At 43.2% G+C, this 19,661-nt stretch overlaps 1 protein-coding gene across 1 annotated transcript in view; it reads right to left on the reverse strand.

The window, feature by feature from the left end:
- The window catches only part of CSMD1 (CUB and Sushi multiple domains 1), a 3,274,537-nt gene that overhangs the window by 739,772 nt on the left and 2,515,104 nt on the right, over positions 1 to 19,661 (reverse strand). The gene's annotated exons all lie outside the window — the stretch shown is intronic.

Genomic DNA, 19,661 nt, shown 5'->3' on the forward strand with positions numbered 1-19,661 from the left:
AAGACGCTGTGTTATCAGTACACATAAGCATATTTATGATATAAAACAGACATAGGGGAACTTCTTGTTCTAATACAGAGGGCATGGGGGCTTTTTATGTTAACTGTGAGAGCAGCAGGAGTGGTGGGGGGAGCACTGACACCAGCAGACACTCAGAGAGGGGAGGGGGGAGAGGACACAGGAGACAGAGAGCAGGGCTGCGTATGATGGAGGCACATACTGACTCCGGTGTCAGAACTCAGCAGCCCTGATATACTGTATTCAACGTACTGGGGAGGGTAGAAACTAGCAGGATCAGACAGGTATTACAGGTGATACAGGGGGCCAAATGACACAGCACATGCACTGTGCTGTATAACATGCTTTAAGGGAACAAGATCTGTTTTTTTTTTTTTGGGTAACAAACGCTTTAAGAGACCTGTATTTTGCAAACATGCTTTTTAAAAAAAAATCAGTGTGTGAACAAATAAAATTGTATCCTGAGCCTGAATCTTCTTTTGGGCATCATCAGTCATTGAGAAGATACTGATGAGGCTAAATTGAAAAAGTTAAACCAGTATTAGTAAACTTATTTTCATTAGAAATATCTCTATTTAAAAATATATTTATATCAGATAAGACATTATTTCAGGATTCTTAATCACTCAGTTTTAGCTATTAAATTCTCAGGTTTCTCAGACCATTTAGTCTATTTCCATCTAGTCCTCTCTGATCTTAATAAAGATGATTTCTAGACAAGAACTGCTAAATATGAAAAGAGGTTATACTTTTAGATATGTATTCATACAAAGAAGCGCTTTATAACCTAGTCACTTAGTTCTACAGAATTGCGACAAGGCAAACGTGACTACCACAATCTTCTGTGCATTAAATTTTGATTGAAGTTATAAATGGAATTCTATTGTGACTTTAGCATTTGAACAATCTGTTCTTACTAAAGGAAAGATCCATTGAAACTTTCTTAATTTAATACATGCAAACCACCAAATCTTCACAGCTTTCTTTAGAAAACTGGACTATTATGTGATAATAAGGAGTTGCAGAGTAGGAAGGGCATGGCACAGTGTGCTTGACTTACTAAAGTAGTACATTTTTCACCTAGTTCATTGAAACTGTATTCACTTTAATAATCCACTCATGTGCAAAGGCAGTTTTATTAATTCCTTCAAATCACTGTGTTTAATTTTCCTTTATATGACTGGGTGTTCCAAATGAACACAGGTTCAACCGTCTAAGTAAAAAATGTATTCCTTTTGTAAATTTCTCACTCTGTGTCTGAAAAGATAAATATCTGGTTTATTGTGAGGAACAATATGTTCATAAATTGTGACAATAACACTGAATTTATAGAAATATGAATATCTCATACTGCTTTCCTGTAGAAGGGAACATGGAAAAACTTAGAAGACAATTAGGGTAAGACAGCAACTGTGAAAAGAAACATAACATTAGAAATGGACAAACATAAATGCAGGTGGGAGGATGTTAAAGCTGAACTTCAGACAAATAAAAAAAATCCTGTGCGTTATATTTAAATCTGTAAGAGCTTTTTTCGCACACAAATGTTCCATTGGTAGAAGATTGCAAGAAATGTCTTATAAGCTATTAACGCATTGGTACGCCTCACCATTTAAGGTTAAAAAGTGGTACCCACTGTCCTCGGACTCTTGTTGGAGATGTGAGCAAGCTCAGGGCACGTTACTACACATCTGGTGGGACTGTCCCCTACTGAGGCCCTTCTGGAATAAGGTGTGTGAACTGATTAAACTCATCACAGACATAAAAATCCCTCTCACACCCATGTGCTGCATATTGCATATTGCGGATTGCTCTATGAGACGTTACAAAAAGTCTTTGACAAGACACTTGCTGAATGCAATCCTGATTCCCAGGCACTGGAAATCGAAGGATATTCCTTCCATATCTGAATGGCTTAACTCCATAGGAGATATTTAAAACATGGAGGAAACAGTAGCCATTGCTAGGGAATCCTTTGAAAAATTTAACAAACTATGGTCTCCCTGGGTGGAGTTCCGGTATTCTGGCCAATATTTACAACTTGATACTGGTTGAAACCATCATTGTAGCTTGGATCACTACTCTTTACCACCTCTAGTAGGTTGAAACACTGATTGAAAGTTCACCACTGTAGAAAACTGATGTTATTGTTTCTTTTATAGGCACTAACAATATTCATATTCGCTCTATTGACAAATCAGTCATTAGGCTCTCTTACCAAGGACCTTTTATCAACGACCCTTCTTTATTATTTTTTTTGTATAGCTCATCGTACTGGCCCAGGGCCCAGATAAGCCAACAAGACTAAAGTAATAGATCTCAGACCTTGCTGTGATCCAAGGTCAGGGTCCGGCTAGAGACTAGCTACCATTTCATTGTATATATTTATGTTTTTTTTTATTGTTCTGTTTTCCTTTCTTGTCTTGAAAAGTTTATGACTTTTTATGCTCAATGTACTGATTTACTGTACTCACGTACACTTTGAACTCTGTAAACCATCCTTTCCTTAATAAAAATTTTATTGACAAAAAAATCTGTAAGAGCTAAGTTCACCATTTTCACTAAGATATACTAGCCTGTCTAGGAGCCCCAGTGTGTTAAAAAATGCTATGCGGTTTTCAAGTTGTGTCATTTGTTTTAACGTCTTACCAGTAGGCCAATACTTGACATCACCAATGCCTGCTACAAAAACTGCCATCAAAGTAATCAGTTGGGAAGCCAGGATTTTGATCAAATATTATTTATATTACATATATGTATATATATATATATATATATATATATATATATATATATATATATATATAATCAAACTTTTTCAGGGGTCAGAAGTGATTATGATCAATCCATAATCCACCCCTGAATGCCATATCTGCCAGCAGAGCTGTGGTGAGTTTCAGCTATTACGGACATTCTAACACAGTATTCCACCAGACTACAGAGCAACTAATTAATGAATTAAGGATAAATGTATATAGCAAGTGCTAACTGCTACATTAATCTTTTCTGTGATATAAAGGTGATGTTCAAGAGGTACACATGGCAAATATTGAATGCTTATCTCTCTGAATTTTTTGTATTAAATAATTCTCAATATATATACTTTTCCTTATACTGGTTATGAGTTTTTTAACCACTTGCCGCCCGCCATATAGCAGAATGACGGCAGCAAAGTGGTTTAAATATCCTGACTGGGCATCATATGACGTCTGCGGGATATTGAGCCGCTACGTGCCCCCGGGGGATGAGCATTGCAGTGACCGTTGTTGCGGGGTGTCAGTCTGACACCCCGCAACACCGATCTAGGTAAAGAGTCTCTGACGCAGACTCTTTACCATGTGATCAGCCATGTCCAATCACAGCTGATCACAATGTAAATAGGAAGAGCCGGTGATCGGCTTTTCCTCACTCGCGTCTGACAGACGTGAGTAGAGGAGAGCCGATCGGCTGCTCTCCTGACAGGGGGGGTCTGTGCTGATTGTTTATCAGCACAGCCCCCCTCGGATCCCACCCAGGACCACCAGAGAAGCCGCCCAGGACCATCAGGGAAGCCGCCCAGGACCACCAGGGAAGCCATCCACACTGGACCACCAGGTATGCCCCCTAGGCCCCCAGGGAAATACTAATTTGTGCCCAGGCAGCTGCCAATCAATGCCCAGGCAGCTGCCAATCAGTGCCCACTCACAATGCCTACCACTGCCAGTGTCACCAGGGATGCCTATCAGTGCCGCATATCAGTGCCCATCAGTGCCCAGCAGTGCCACCTATCAGTGCCCAGCAGTGCCACCCATAAGAACCCATCTTTGCAGCCTATCAGTGCCCACCAGTGCCACCCATGAGTGCCCATCAGTGACGCCTATCAATGCCCATCAGTGCTGCATATCAGTGCCACCCATCAGTGCCGCCTACCAGTGCCCATCAGTGCCGCATATCAGTGCCCATCGTCAGTGCCCGTCAGTGCCCGCTCATTGGTGCCACCTCATCGGTGCCACCTTATCAGTGCCTGTCAGTGCCGCCTTATCAGTGCCCATCAGTGAAAGAGAAAACTTATTTACAAAATTTTTTAACAGAAACAAAAGCAAAACTTGTATTTTTTTCAAAATGTTGTGTCTTTTTTTATTTGTTTAGCAAAAAATAAAAACCACAGAGGTGATCAAATACCACCAAAAGAAAGCTCTATTTGTGGGAACAAAATGATAAAAATTTAGTTTAGGTACAGTGTTGTATGACCGCGCAATTGTCATTCAAACTGCGACAGCGCTGAAAGCTGAAAATTGGTCTGGGCAGGAGGGTGTATAAGTGCCCTGTATTGAAGTGGTTAATAAGCATTTAAAAATTCCAATAAAATTAGAAAACCTGTGCTAAAAAATTTTTTTTGCTGGGTATGTCCACAAAAAATGATGTGGAGAATCACTGTCCCTACTGTGGTCATCTGCAAGCTTAGAGACCTAGGCTGGGTTATCGCCATTTGCCATTTAAGCTTGCCGTCTGGTAAGCAGAATCTACAGCTATGGTGGTCGGGCACTTTTCTTGTTTGTGTATGAATACTGCGGTGGTATTAAGGCTTCAAATACTTTAAATGGATTTCCTTGTCTCCATGTCATTTTTTGTGGACATACACCGCAAAAAAAATTTTTAGCGCAGCTTTTCTAATTTTATTGGACTCTCTGTGTTATCGCACTGTATGCTGCTGCTTTTCTACAAGTTTATTCACTCAATTAATTTTGTCTAGCGCGGTATCCTCTTTTGCTTATTTAAAAATTCCACCCTCAGATTTTTTTTTTTCACCTTACAGAACATGTACTGTACACCATCCTTAATGCAGAACACAAGGTGAAACAAGGAATGCTTCATTTCTTCGTTAGCTTTACATAATAATTTCACTGCTTTGGCAGATGCATAATGAAGATTTTAAGTCCAATAACAGCATATGTAGAACACTTATTGACTGCTTTCAGTTTTATAAATCACTTGAAAATCAAGCTTGTGTATAAAAGCTGTAAGAAAACCCATAACAACTTTCTGATTATTCAATTAGTCATTACTGATGCAGGTTCTGCACCTTGAATTACAGTCAGTGCAAACACTTGAATGATAGCAAGATCAGTACTGTGGACTGTATTAGACTGCTTAAAAGGTTCACTGATGTCTTCCTTTTGGAACAACTTTCACGTAGCTGGATTCTAAAAAGTACATAATCTATTTGCATATGATCAGAGGTGATGGAAAATGACTATATATATTATATACTTAGTCAAAAAAAGAGATTTAGAACCTTGTGGACTTTACTGGTACCAAAGAAGGATGGTGAGACAAAATAAAGTAGAAAAAATATTTATTACAAAAATAGACTTGATGGGCACAGCATGTTGCTATAGTTGATAATGTTTCTGTTATCTATGTAATATTGACTGTTGTGCTTTTCTTTCTTAGGATTCTTAGGATAGGCCAATGCTCTTTGCTACAGGGACAATGAGGTCCAGAGGAAGCAGTGGTTTGTGAAACACGTTAACCTCTAACAGAAAAAACATAGCAAGGAACGATTGTAGCAGTTTTACTGTATGGCTTGCATTATCCAATTTAGCACTTTTTTCATGATTTTATGGATGTTTTAAACTCTTTTTGTAATAAATATTTTGTCTGCTTTATTTTGTCTCACCATCCTTCTTTGGTACCATTAAAGTCTGCGAGGTTCTAAATCTCTTTTTTTGACTATGTTAATTATAGATGAGCTACCCTCATATAGCCTGCTTTAGTTTTATATCTGTATATATATATATATATATATATATATATATATATATATATATATATATATATAAAAATATATATAAATATACTGTATGGAAGACCAACAGGTAAAAGTAAAAATACTTCTGATAAAGCAAACATAAATTACAGCTCACTGCCAGTAACATTTGTCCTTTAACAGAGTTTGTAAAAGGTCTCCCCTGTCCCAAGAGTTCAGCTAGGTTGCAAAAGCCTATCAGGGTCTCAGACGATCAACAGCCTACAGTCTTCTCTCAACTGTTGCTGTTCCACACCTCATAGACATGTGCTGGCTGTTTACTGCTTCTTTTATGAACTCTGCTGCAGATGGGTTAACCCTTATGGGGCCAAAGTCCTTTTAATCAGAGTTTGGAGGCTCTTTTTCACCCAAAGTTTCTGCATTGTAAATCAGTCCTCTCTTCTCCAGGTGGACTACCCAGCAACCCCTCACGCTGCATAGGTGAGAACCCCTGAGTACTAAAAAAAAGTATCTTTAACCTTCCCTTAAAGGGACCACAACCTATATAGTGGAGAAATAGCCATGGACTGACATGATGACATGAGAGGAGGGAGAGAAGAATGTGATTAGGCTGGACTTAGTAATGCCCACCTATCACAGAAGGACTTGATTGACCACATCCACAGTCAGGAATAAGCTTCTCAGAGCATGGGAGAGGAAAAGAGGGAGCAGGCAGTGGTGTGCAGGGAAGAAGTGTGATAATCCATGGGGACACATACAGGAAGGTGGTTTATCTGGTGGCTACTGAGCCAGGACACAGACTGCATCCACAGATACAGTGGAGAGGAGAGCAGTGTGGTATCATACTGGAGATGGAGTGCAACACGGCAGAAGGAGGAAGTGTGACTTATTTGTTATCGTCCAGCTGGGGCATTACAACCTTCATCTCATTCACATTCATCCTGCCTCTAGAACTGTCAATTTGAAAATAGATTGTCTATAGAATGTCCTTTTAAATAATAATAAGCAGTAATGAGCAGCCTTTGACCATTCTTGTGTGTTGAACTTTATCTACCTGTTCACTGCCATTTGTTTTGTGGTTTACAAATACCGTCTCTGGAAGGTTGATCATTCCACCTTTGAGTTTAAACCCACTGCTGGCAGACTTTTTGCAGATGTAGCTACTAGCTAGTGGTTAGTTAGGGTTCTTGTGACTGCAGTTAGGCCACACAGTTAGCTGTATTCCGCCTACTCTGGTTTGTACTTATTTGTTGCATTGACTGTTGTTCATTACTGTTGCAATGCTGTTCTCTAGCCACCTAGTGCATTTTACTGTTGGTAAACAGAATTAACTGTGTGTCAGGGGCATGTCAGTAGCCGTCGGGCGAATCTGCGTGCACGCAGGTGCACGAGGGGTCTTTCTAGGACATTTCAGCTCAATTCCCCACCAGGGGGCGCCGGAGCGCTCCCGCGTGTGCCCGTACGCACGTTCACGCGTTCGCGTGTATGCGCGCGCGCCCGTGCACGCGCCCGTTCGCACTAGCGCTGTTTTGGCGCCAAGGTCCCTTTAAAAGAGTGACAGGTGCTCATGTCAGGTGCTGTTCGTCTGCAGCTCTGCACCTGAAGTTCCTGTATCTGCCTATCTGTTATTTTGCTAGTGACCCGGCTACGTCTGACCATTCTCCAGTCTCCTATTCGACCCAGCTTGCCTGACCTTGCTTATTCTGTTACCTGTTGCCGAACTCCTGCCTGCCTGACTATCCTTGGATCATCCCTCCTGTTTATACCTGCCTGATCTCCTGCCAAAACGGACTGTCTGACCTTGTTTGCCTGTGTCCTGTGACGCTGTTCCCAGCCTGCTTGTTTTGCATCCAGCTGCTGTCTTCGCATCTGTCTGCCTGCCTCCCGGCCTGCACCAGCTTACCTGCATCCGCAGCTCAGCCATCCCTGAGGGACATCCTTCCAGTTCAGGTATCTGCTTCTGCTGGACCCTGCATCAGGCCCTCCTACCCACTGCGCTCAGGAGACCACTGTTCCCACTTCCAGCGGCTCCTGAACCAGCGTTTAAGAGAGGTCTCCTTCTACCAGTCAGGCTCAACTACCAGGTACCTAACAGTACGAACAGCCATGACTGAGCCTGCAGGAGAGACCTCTCCCATCAAGGAGATCTGCACGCACTTAGCAGCCCTCACCCAAGCAGTAAAGACCTTACAGGACAGTTACAACAGACTGGAGGGTCAAGTGTTAAACCTCAGTGGTCCCGGTGGTGTGGCTCCTGCTACCGCAGCCGCTCCAGTACAGGCTGCTGCACCACCCTCTGTGGTCATGCTTCCACCCGAGCCAAGAGTCCCTGTTCCTGAAAAGTTCTCTGGTGACCGTACCAAGTTTTTGGCTTTCCGCAGCGCTTGTCAACTTTACTTCGGCTTACAGCCACGGACTTTCTCCTTGGAAGCTACCAAAGTGGGATTTGTCATATCCCTCCTCCAGGGGGAACCCCAGACCTGGGCCCACCGCCTGCTTGAAACCAACGCTATACAGATTCAGTCTTTGCCCTCCTTTTTTGAAGCCATGGCTCAGCTATATGAGGACCCTCAGCAAGCTGCCACCGCTGAGGCAGCTTTGTTCGCGCTCCAGCAAGGCCGTAGGCCGGCCGAGGACCATGTTATGGACTTTTGACGCTGGAGCGCGGACACTCAATGGAACAACGCAGCCCTGCACCACCAGTTCCGCATGGGGCTATCTGAGGGTCTTAAGGATGAACTTGCCCGGGTAAGGAATGCCTGACACCTTGGAGGAGCTCATTGCTATTACCATCCAAATTGATCGACGCCTTCGTGACCGCCGGTCTGAACAATCTTCTCAACAAACGCGGCCTATGTGGATGACAGCAAGAGCCCTGCTGCCTGCCTCCCGGTATCTACCTTCTGCAGGTCCAAGTCCAGTCAACCAAACAACTTATGCTCCTGAACCTATGCAACTGGGACTTATGCGTACTACTCTGACCCCTGAAGAACGGGCCCGCAGGCGCCAACTGAATCTTTGTCTCTATTGTGGCGGGACGGGCCACTATGTGAACAACTGCCCAGTAAAGATCCGTAAGTGTTTTTCTTCAACTCTAACCAGTTTATCCGCTTTAACAGCCAATGCCACTCAACTTGTTCTCCCTCTCTCATTACAGCTCCAGGGAAGAACAATTCAAGTCAACGCCATTGTTGATTCCGGGGCATGTAGCTGCTTTGTTGACTCTGTTTTTGCTACCCAACAAGACCTTCCTTTAAAGAATAAAACACACAGACTTTCAATTTTTCTGGCCGATGGGTCCCATATAAGATCTGGACAGGTCTCTCAAGAAACCCTTCCTCTGTCTGCTACCTGCTCATCTCAGCACCGAGAAATCCTAGTCCTGGACGTTATTTCATCCCCTCTTTTCCCAATCATTTTGGGTATGCCCTGGCTTCAGGCCCACAATCCTCTTGTTAACTGGGCCACGGGCGAGATCAAGTTTCAGTCACCCTATTGCCAAAGACATTGTCTACCTGAACCCGTTAATTCTGCGGCTACCTTACTTTGTATGGACATTGACCCAGATCTGCCTCAAGACGTACCAGAGGTCTATCAGGAATTTGCAGATGTGTTCAGCAAGATGGGAGCAGACTCTCTGCCACCCCATCGTCCCTATGATTGTCCAATTGAGTTGCTCCCTGGAGCTGAGATTCCTTTTGGGCGCATCTTTCCGCTTTCTGAAAAAGAACAAGAAGCACTTAAAGTTTACATAAACGAAAATCTTGAAAAAGGCTTCATCCGACAGTCCACTTCACCAGCTGGTGCGGGAATATTTTTTGTCTCCAAAAAAGATCAAACGCTTCGCCCTTGTGTGGATTATCGAGAGCTAAACAAAGTTACGGTCAAAAAACGTTATCCGTTGCCTCTAATACCTGAACTTTTCCAAAAATTAAGGTCTGCCTTCATCTTTACCAAATTGGATCTGAGAGGGGCCTACAATCTAGTCCGCATTCGGGCCGGGGATGAATGGAAGACGGCTTTCCGGACCCGTTTCAGACACTATGAATACCTAGTCATGCCCTTCGGCCTTTGCAATGCTCCTGCCACGTTTCAGCATCTGGTCAATGATGTGTTTAAAGATTTCCTGGACATCTTTCTAATCGTCTACTTGGACGATATTCTAATCTTCTCCAGTTCACTCGAGCAACATAGGGAACATGTTCGTAAAGTCTTGGCCCGACTCCGCCTGCACAGATTGTATGCTAAGGCGGAGAAGTGCGAATTTGAACAAAGGGAGATTCAGTTCCTGGGGTTAGTGATCTCCCCAACCGGCATCAAAATGGATCCTCAGAAGGTGTCTGCTGTGTTAGAATGGCCAGCACCCATGGACAAGAAGGGCGTACAACGCTTCGTTGGGTTTGCAAACTTTTATAGGAAGTTTATCAGGGGGTTCTCTGCCATCATCTCCCCCATCACGCAGCTAACTAAGCAGAATCTTCGTTTCCACTGGAACCCGGAGGCTCAGGGGGCCTTTGAAGAGTTAAAGAGACGTTTCACGTCAGCTCCGATTCTTAGCCATCCTGACCCATCCTTGCCCTTTATCCTGAAGGTTGATGCTTCCGAAGTAGCCGTGGGTGCTATTATTTCCCAACGGCAAGGCAACAAGGACCTGATGCATCCCGTAGGGTTCTTTTCTAGGAAACTTTCACCGGCTGAGCGGAACTATGATGTGGGGGACCGGGAGCTACTTGCTATCAAGACAGCTTTGGAGGAATGGAGGTATTTGCTTGAAGGCGCAGTCCACCCAGTACTGATTTATACGGATCACAAAAATCTTCAATATTTAAGATCTGCTAAGAGACTAAAACCCAGACAGGCCCGTTGGGCTCTATTCTTTACACGGTTTTGTTTCCATATCACCTACCGGCCGGAATCCAAAAATGTAAAGCCAGACGCGCTGTCGCGCATGTTTGATAATCCTAAAGACTTTTCTGTGCCTGACACTATCCTGCCGGCAAATAGTTTTCTTCTCCTTCAAACAGATCTTCTGTCCATGATCAGAGAAGCATCCCCAGAACCTTCAAGTCTCCAGGGGTCCTCTTTAACATCTCGAGATGGACTATTATGGAGGGGAAGTCAAATTTTTGTACCAGAGAGCGTCCGAGTCAAGGTGCTGACACTTTTGCATGACCATCCACTTGCAGGACATTTCGGGGTCCGTAAGACCCTTGAGCTGGTGCAGCGCACCTTTTGGTGGCCTAACTTGAAGGAATTTTGCAGAAAATATGTCAACTCCTGTTCTGTCTGCATCCAGAATAAAACTCCCAGGAACAGAGCTTGGGGACTGCTAAGACCATTGCCTATACCAGATAGGCCCTGGAGGATGATAGCAATGGACTTTATAGTTGAATTGCCATGTTCTGAGGGATGTTCGGCGATCCTTGTGGTCGTTGACCGGCTATCCAAAATGGCCCACTTTGTGCCCCTAAAAGGAACACCTTCTGCTGTGGAGACGGCCCGTGTGTTCATCAGGGAAATTGTCAGGTTACACGGAATCCCCGCAAATATAGTGTCCGATAGGGGGGTACAGTTTACTTCACGCTTTTGGAGAGCCCTTTGTGAAAATCAGAAAATTGAACTAGCCCTGTCCTCAGCATACGATCCCCAAACAAATGGGCAAACTGAAAGGACAAATCAGACTCTGGAGCAATACATTAGGTGTTTTACATCTTTTGTGCAAGATGATTGGGTGTCCTTGCTGCCCCTAGCGGAATTCGCTTACAATAATGCCAGCCACTCTGCCACCGGTCAATCCCCTTTCTTTGCCAATTATGGGTTTCATGCATCTTTTTTACCAGATTTTCTTTCAGAATCATCAGTTCCAGCGGTCCAGGACACAGTGCAGTTCCTCAGTCGTAATAACCGGATCTTGCAGGAAGCGGTATCCAAGGCCCAAGCGGACAATAAGAGGTTCTTTGATCAGAAAAGAAGAGGAGATCTAAACCTTCAGCTTGGCGACAAGGTATGGTTGTCTACCAATAATATTAGATTGACATGTCCTTCCAAGAAGCTTGCCCCTAAATTTATTGGGCCTTTCCCTGTGAAAAGGAAGATTAACGAGGTGTCTTATGAATTATGCTTACCTGACTCACTTAAGATACACCCTGTGTTTCACGTATCACTCTTGAAGCCTGCTGTAGATGATCCTTTTCCTGATAGGGGCACCAGAGTCCCTGAACCAGTTCTGGTGGACGGCAATGAGGAGTATGAAGTGGAAGCCATCCTTGACTGCAGAAAGAGGTCTGGGCAAGTACAGTTTTTAATTAAGTGGAAGGGGTATGGTCCGGAAAATAACTCATGGGAACCTGACTGTAATATTCATGCCAAACGTTTGATTCATGCCTATTTCTCTGCCCATCCTGAAAAGAAGAGTTATCTGGGCATCCGGAGGCTGCCCGTTGGGAGGGGGCAATGTCAGGGGCATGTCAGTAGCCGTCGGGCGAATCTGCGTGCACGCAGGTGCACGAGGGGTCTTTCTAGGACATTTCAGCTCAATTCTCCACCAGGGGGCGCCGGAGCGCTCCCGCGTGTGCCCGTACGCGCGTTCGCGGGTACGCGCGCCCGTTCGCGCTAGCGCTGTTTTGGCGCCAAGGTCCCTTTAAAAGAGTGACAGGTGCTCATGTCAGGTGCTGTTCGTCTGCAGCTCTGCACCTGAAGTTCCTGTATCTGCCTATCTGTTATTTTGCTAGTGACCCGGCTACGTCTGACCATTCTCCAGTCTCCTATCCGACTCGGCTTGCCTGACCTTGCTTATTCTGTTACCTGTTGCCGAACTCCTGCCTGCCTGACTATCCTTGGATCATCCCTCCTGTTTATACCTGCCTGATCTCTTGCCAAAACGGACTGTCTGACCTTGTTTGCCTGTGTCCTGTGACGCTGTTCCCAGCCTGCTTGTTTTGCATCCAGCTGCTGTCTTCGCATCTGTCTGCCTGCCTCCCGGCCTGCACCAGCTTACCTGCATCCGCAGCTCAGCCATCCCTGAGGGACATCCTTCCAGTTCCGGTATCTGCTTCTGCTGGACCCTGCATCAGGCCCTCCTACCCACTGCGCTCAGGAGACCACTGTTCCCACTTCCAGCGGCTCCTGAACCAGCGTTTAAGAAAGGTCTCCTTCTACCAGTCAGGCTCAACTACCAGGTACCTAACACTGTGGTCCCATTTATATCATTGAGTTATATAACTATCATTGTACTGTTTTTACTACTGCTAAACCTTTTTACCAATAGTTTCCAGCAGGGCTTATCTCTGTTTACTAAAGTCCAGTTATATTTACATTTTTGTGTCATCTGCTTTTGGGTCTGGTTATATGATGAGTTATCACTGGGCATAATTGGAAAACTAAACATTTCCAACAGTTCCTTTGGGGGTGAATGCTACAGGGGAATTCCAGAAGGCAAATGCTCTGTCTGTGGAGTGGACATCTATCCTCCCACAAGTCCCACTTACCATCCTACCTACATTCCCCAGAGTTCATTGGGTGTCAGTTATGGCTGTTGTATGCTATCTGCTGCACAAACTCCCATAGTACCAGTTTCTACTGGATAACAAAGGGTTAGCTGCAGAGACCATCCCCTCCCTGTACACATTAACCCATGGGACTTAGTAATTATTTTGCAGCAGTTGGTTTGTTGCATAGACAAGGGTCTGTACAGAATAACCCAGACTACCAGAACTTGTAGCAGTATCTTGTTATATTTGGATGAGAAAGGTCTAAGCGCATAGGCCACCCCTCCTGTTTACTGTGCACATTTTCAATGCCAGACTCAGGAATTTCTTTACAGTAGACAGTGTATGTTATTGTGTTGCTCTGTATTTATGAATGTTATGTTGTTTTTCCTAAATACAGCTGAATTTATTATTGTATTTATCAATAATGTGTGCTGTATTATCCATGTATACAAGAGCAGTAAGGCATACGGAATGCCACCAAGCCTTTGTCTGACCCATTCTTGTTCATCGACTCAAAGAGACTTGTATCTATTGCCACCCCTACTATAGTAGCTTCACTGGGCATTATTAGAGGGGTGCTACCATTAATAAGGTTCATATATGCCTTTCTCCAATCCTTCTTGCTTATTATGCTCCAACCCCAAGTGCTGTGTCACTGTGCATGCAGGTCATCGCCCAGTGTGAGTCTATGTGAGTTGGATGCCCGTGCACTGCACTACATGAATGCTGATGTGAGTTCTGTTTCAGATCTGCCTTAAGTGAGCCCTAAACACTTTACTTGGAAGGCTGCAGTTAAAATCCTTTTTTATTTTTTTTTCCAGCTCTAAGGTGAAGTTGTTTGTACAAGTGATAGACTTTGGAGAAAAATAAACCAAAAGACTAGCACTTCTGTGGAAGGGTTAGTTTACACCCTTGCTCTGATTCCTGTACCACAGGAATCTTCCAAACACATCTTACTTACAGGACACTACAACTTATAATGTTCTTTGAGGTTAACTGAAAAAAAAATAGATCAAGAACAATTTTTCCTGCACTGGGGTCCATTTAAAATGAATGGGCTTTGATAACACAGCACAATAAAAGAAGAATAATAAAAAAATAAGGAATTTATTTGGTGGGTTTATGCCATCCACTAAAACAATATGTGGTCTCAATGGTGCAAATACCATAATACTTAAAAAAGTAAAATACAAAATAAAAAAGAATAAAACATAAATTAAAAAAATGGCTGAGACACAGACATCACATTTATGAGCACACTTTTGTACTAACAAAGCTTGTTCATAATATAGTAAAAGAGTGATTTGTACAAGCCCTGAAGTCTCTTAATATATGACTATTGTCGTGATGGCTGTATTGCAGCCATTTTTTTCGAGCACAATAAAAGTAGCCTGGTGTGGATGTTGCCATTTAATGTGTCAATACGGTTCTGACTGTTTTTCTGCAGACACATTGATTTTTGCCAGTTTGATATTGATTGTGCCTTTGCAAATACTTTATGGTTGTATCAGTATAATATTGATTGCTCCTCTGCAGACATGTTTCTGATTAAGGATGGGCCGAACACCCCCCAGTAAGGTTCGCACCAGAACATCTTGAACAGGCAAAAAGTTCTAGCAAATATGCGAACCCTATAAAAGTCTATGGGACACGAACATGAAAAATCAAAAGACCTCATTTTAAAGGCTTATATGCAAGTTATTGCCATAAAAAGTGTATGGGGACCCGGGTACTGCCCTAGGGGACATGTATCAATGCAAATAAAAGGAGCAGTGATTTTAATGATGCTTAAACCGAAACAATAAAAATGAAATAGTCTTTTAAATATCGTGCCTGGGGGGTCCCCTTGGTCTGCCTGTAAAGTGGCACATCTGTGCAATGTATAGAGCATGCCACAGCAATAATTACATTTTTAAAGGAAAAAATGTAATCTAAACTTGCTCGTGGCTGTAATGTATTGACGGCTCCCGGCAATATAGATAAAAAAATAAAAAAATAAAAGGCGTGGGGTCCCCCTCAAAATCCATACCAAACCCTTATCTGAGCAAGCAGCCAGGCAGGCCAGGAAAGGGGGGAATGGGCGAGCGCCTCCCTCCTGTACCATACCAGGCCACTTGCCCTCAACATGGGGACATTGAATGCGTGGTGCCGTTGCATGCTACGTCACTTCTGGGTACTCCAGTTGGTGGAGCGCAGTTGGAGCGCAGCGGTCCGCAGCTGTCCCCACCTTAGGTTCATTTTTAATTTTGAGTATTGCGGCCGGCTCACTGCTGGTCTGTAGCCGGTTATATACTTCTATGATGGGAGTATTGCGGCCGGCTCACTGCTGGTCTGTAGCCGGTTATATACTTCTATGCTATTTGGAAAGTTCCTTGTTTCTAGATTTTTTAATAAAAGAAAATTTTTTACCTACTACACTACGGGAGTCTACTATTTCTTTCTCCCAAGAGGAGCTTATTGAGGAATATGCCTAACCTTACCTGGAGCCAGAGGATTACAATTACAGCAGATATCGTGGTGAACTGGTCGTACTGAGTGTGGTCACATGTGCATTGCCCCATTGGGGTGGCTGGATCCGGTGAGTGGGGACCCTTGTGGGGGAGCACAAAAGTCACCTGGAGACACTGGGAGCACTCAAGTCACCTTTATTTTTCTACTATACACCTGAGCATTTCCAGATTTATATCCTATATGAACTGTCATATATTCACCACATAAATGGATGCACATTTGTTTCTGGAGTTGATTGGAACTTTGGGACTGTATCACTTCCCTTATTGGGAATATTATGTTTGGTATTTTTTGACACAATATTTTTAGATATGTTTATCTTTTAATTTTATTAATTTTCACTGTAATAACTTGGTAGTTGGGCTTATTACTACCAGATATTCACGCATATTCTACTGTGTGTAACACTCTTTATGTATTTCATGTAGTTTTTGGTATGTAAACTATTGGGACTTATTTGTCACTCATTCACTTCACAGCCCAGTGTATACGCATACACCAGCCATATTTGGGTTGTTCTCTGTTGACTACCGGTAGGGGTGACCCTGCACGGCAACTTACGTACACGTTTTCAGGTTATATATGTTGTTCTTTACATACCTACACATATTTCACAGGAACATTTATATACGAGTCACTTATATTTTATTGCAAGTTGGTATTGCATGTATTTTGCACTGGTGAGGTTCACACACCCACTGTGTAGTCCTCCCTTATACATATCTTGCTCATTACCACTGGGTAGCGCCACACACCCCTTTTTCCATTGTCCGTTCTTTACCTTTTTTTTTTAATTTTGGCGTGAAGTTCCCCTTAAAATCTATGCCAGTGTCAGGAAAAAAGCAAGTACCAGCCTCCCCAATATCGCTGTTTCCTACGCACATGCGCGGTAGAGCGGCACCCCAGCACATCCCTGGGCACAATACAGCAGAACGGCTAATGCGCGTGTGCATTTCAGCTAAATGGCTAAGGCGTGCTCACAATTCAACGAAACGGCAAATGCACGTGCACAATTCAGTGGAACGGCAAACACGCGTACGCAATAGCGCACGCACAGCCTGAGCCTCCCACTGCCTATAAAAGCTACTCTGTGTCATGGCCAAGTTGCTGGTTTATCTTTCAGCTTCCTGTGTGTTTCCTGCTTGTATCCTGATTCTTGATTACCCGTTGTGACCTGGATTGACCTTGACTTACGCTGATCTCTTCCTGCATCTGACCTTCGGCTTGCCTCTCGGACCTCGCTACTTGCCTCCCGTGTTTGACCCTTGGCCTGTCATCGGATATCGCTTCCTGTCTCCAGTGATTGACCCTCGGCCTGCTCTCAGACTCTGCTATTTGTCTCTAGTGCTTGACCCCTGGCTTGCTCTCAGACTTTGCCTCCAGTTACCTGTGTTTGACCCTTGGCCTGTTTTATGGACTTCCTATCAGTCTTCAGCATTTAATCATCAGCCTGTTTGCAGACCTGCTATCAGTCTCCAGCACAAGACTGTTCTGCCTATCTAAGAGACTCTTGACAGTCATCGGTGTTCGACCCCTGGCCTGTTGTTGGACTAGCTGCTCATCTACCTCCCTAAGCTTCTGCATCTTTCAGTCCTGCACAGCTGTCTCCTTTCTGGAGACCTTCACGCAAGACCTGCCCTGCCTGCTGGTGACTTGTGCATCTTTGTGCCCTTCACCCCCTGTACCATCTCCAGGAGTGGTATACAGTGAGATGAACCACTGAAGGCCCAAAATGTTGCCCTCAAATGGTTGCCAACATCCCGGATTAGTATAGAAAAATAAGACCCTTCAATTAGGGAACTTATATACCCCCAGTATAGTGGGACTTTATAGGCGAACCATACGATTAAAAAAGTATTTTATTTATTGAAACGAGCATAAAAACAAGATACATTGGATATAGATCTTAGCAGTGTTTACTTATACAATAGAATTTGCTTTCATATAACAATTTTGTATACTTCTATCAATGATAGGATATTTTCTCTAAAGGCCTGACATGTTTCAGGACGATGTCCCTTCTTCAGAGGCGTATTGCAGAGAGAAAAATCGTATAGGTAGGAGATACATTCTGAAACAACAAATGAAAATAATTTGCAATCTGTACAGACAGAGATTTTGTAGCCCAGCATACCACTGTGTCCACCATGCGGTATCCTATCATACAGGCTACAAAGCGTCTGTGCTTCAGCTGCTTATGCATTGTCTTTGCTCCTAAAAAGGTTAATCTGGGACCCTCCCGGGCTGTCCTTCTACTTGGGGTCCTTTGCAAGGTCATTCCTGAAGCCGTGGGATAACCATTTTCTCACACTGGCTGGTCAGCCGACAGCCAGTGTTTTTTAATTTAAAAGATACAATTTGTTGCTCCATCCAAAACTGGATGCCTGTGCATACTTGTGCATATGTCTTTCATTTTTGAACAACTTCTCACTGAATGTATCTCCTACCTATACGATTTTTCTCTCTGCAATACGCCTCTGAAGAAGGGACATCGTCCTGAAACATGTCAGGCCTTTAGAGAAAATATCCTATCATTGATAGAAGTATACAAAATTGTTATATGAAAGCAAATTCTATTGTATAAGTAAACACTGCTAAGATCTATATCCAATGTATCTTGTTTTTATGCTCGTTTCAATAAATAAAATACTTTTTTAATCGTATGGTTCGCCTATAAAGTCCCACTATACTGGGGGTATATAAGTTCCCTAATTGAAGGGTCTTATTTTTCTATACTAATCCGGGATGTTGGCAACCGTTTGAGGGCAACATTTTGGGCCTTCAGTGGTTCATCTCACTGTATACTAATTTAACAGGGTAGCAAATACCCACTCCCCCCTTTCCCCTTATGAACCACTTTTTCTAATGAACAACACTCATTTTGTTTTTTGTATACAGCCTTCTTCCAAATATTCAGATTCTTTCTATAGAATGCGCATATAGGTTTGATATTTTACTCTGCAAGCAGGAATGCTTGCTAGGTGAAATTTGAAGATTTTCTGTTAAATAACATTTGATTGCAAATATATTGTTTCAAAAAAACTATTTCAGAATGTTTCAAGGCAAAGAGTGGGATAATTTAATGGCAGGCCTCTCCAAAGATTATAATCAGAAAACATCTTCTCAATCGGAAATCTCTTCTTTGTTCTTCCAACTTGGCAAAATTGTTGACAAAAAAGTAGCATGCTTCTGGCATGCAGACACTTTTGATAAATATATCCAGGAGGGAATCAACCCCCTAGGATTACGTATTCAAATCTTCCCAATGTTGGAAGATGTCGACCCCAGCTTTAAAAGCAAGTGGGAAAACAACTTACAACTATGTACTCAAACCATGATGACATTATTAAGTGAAGAATATAAGAAGAGAATTTCCAATTTGGATAAAACTATTGATACAATTTATGTTAAATTACTCCCATTTAAAGATACGCCTATCTTTAAAGAACATGAAGAAAAAATCCCAAGAAAAGTTGAAAATTAGAGATAAAAAACTGTGGAGAGATAAAAGAGCCTTCCAGGAAGGCACTGCCTACAAATGGCATCAATCTCTTTCAACTGCACGCCCGTACAGGGGCAACACTAATAGAACTCCTAGAGATTCTGAATCTAACTCTTCCTTAAGTTCTTCTGTTTCATCTTCCTCTCATAATAGACAAAGGAATCGCAAACCACGGAAAAATAAAAGACCACCATCTGGAGACGACTCGGCGTACACTAAGAAAAGAATGACAGACACGGCCAGCGCCTCTACTACCAATCTTTTTCCTCCTGGTAAAGGTAACTCACGGGGTGTAAACCAGCTTTCTTCAACAGGACCTACTGGTGCAGGCTCTATTGTATCCACATCTATGGTTGACACTTCTCTATCATCAATCACTACTACACTTCTT

The sequence above is a fragment of the Aquarana catesbeiana genome, linkage group LG04 (genome assembly GCF_042186555.1).
Source record: "Aquarana catesbeiana isolate 2022-GZ linkage group LG04, ASM4218655v1, whole genome shotgun sequence".
NCBI classification, from domain to species: domain Eukaryota; kingdom Metazoa; phylum Chordata; class Amphibia; order Anura; family Ranidae; genus Aquarana; species Aquarana catesbeiana.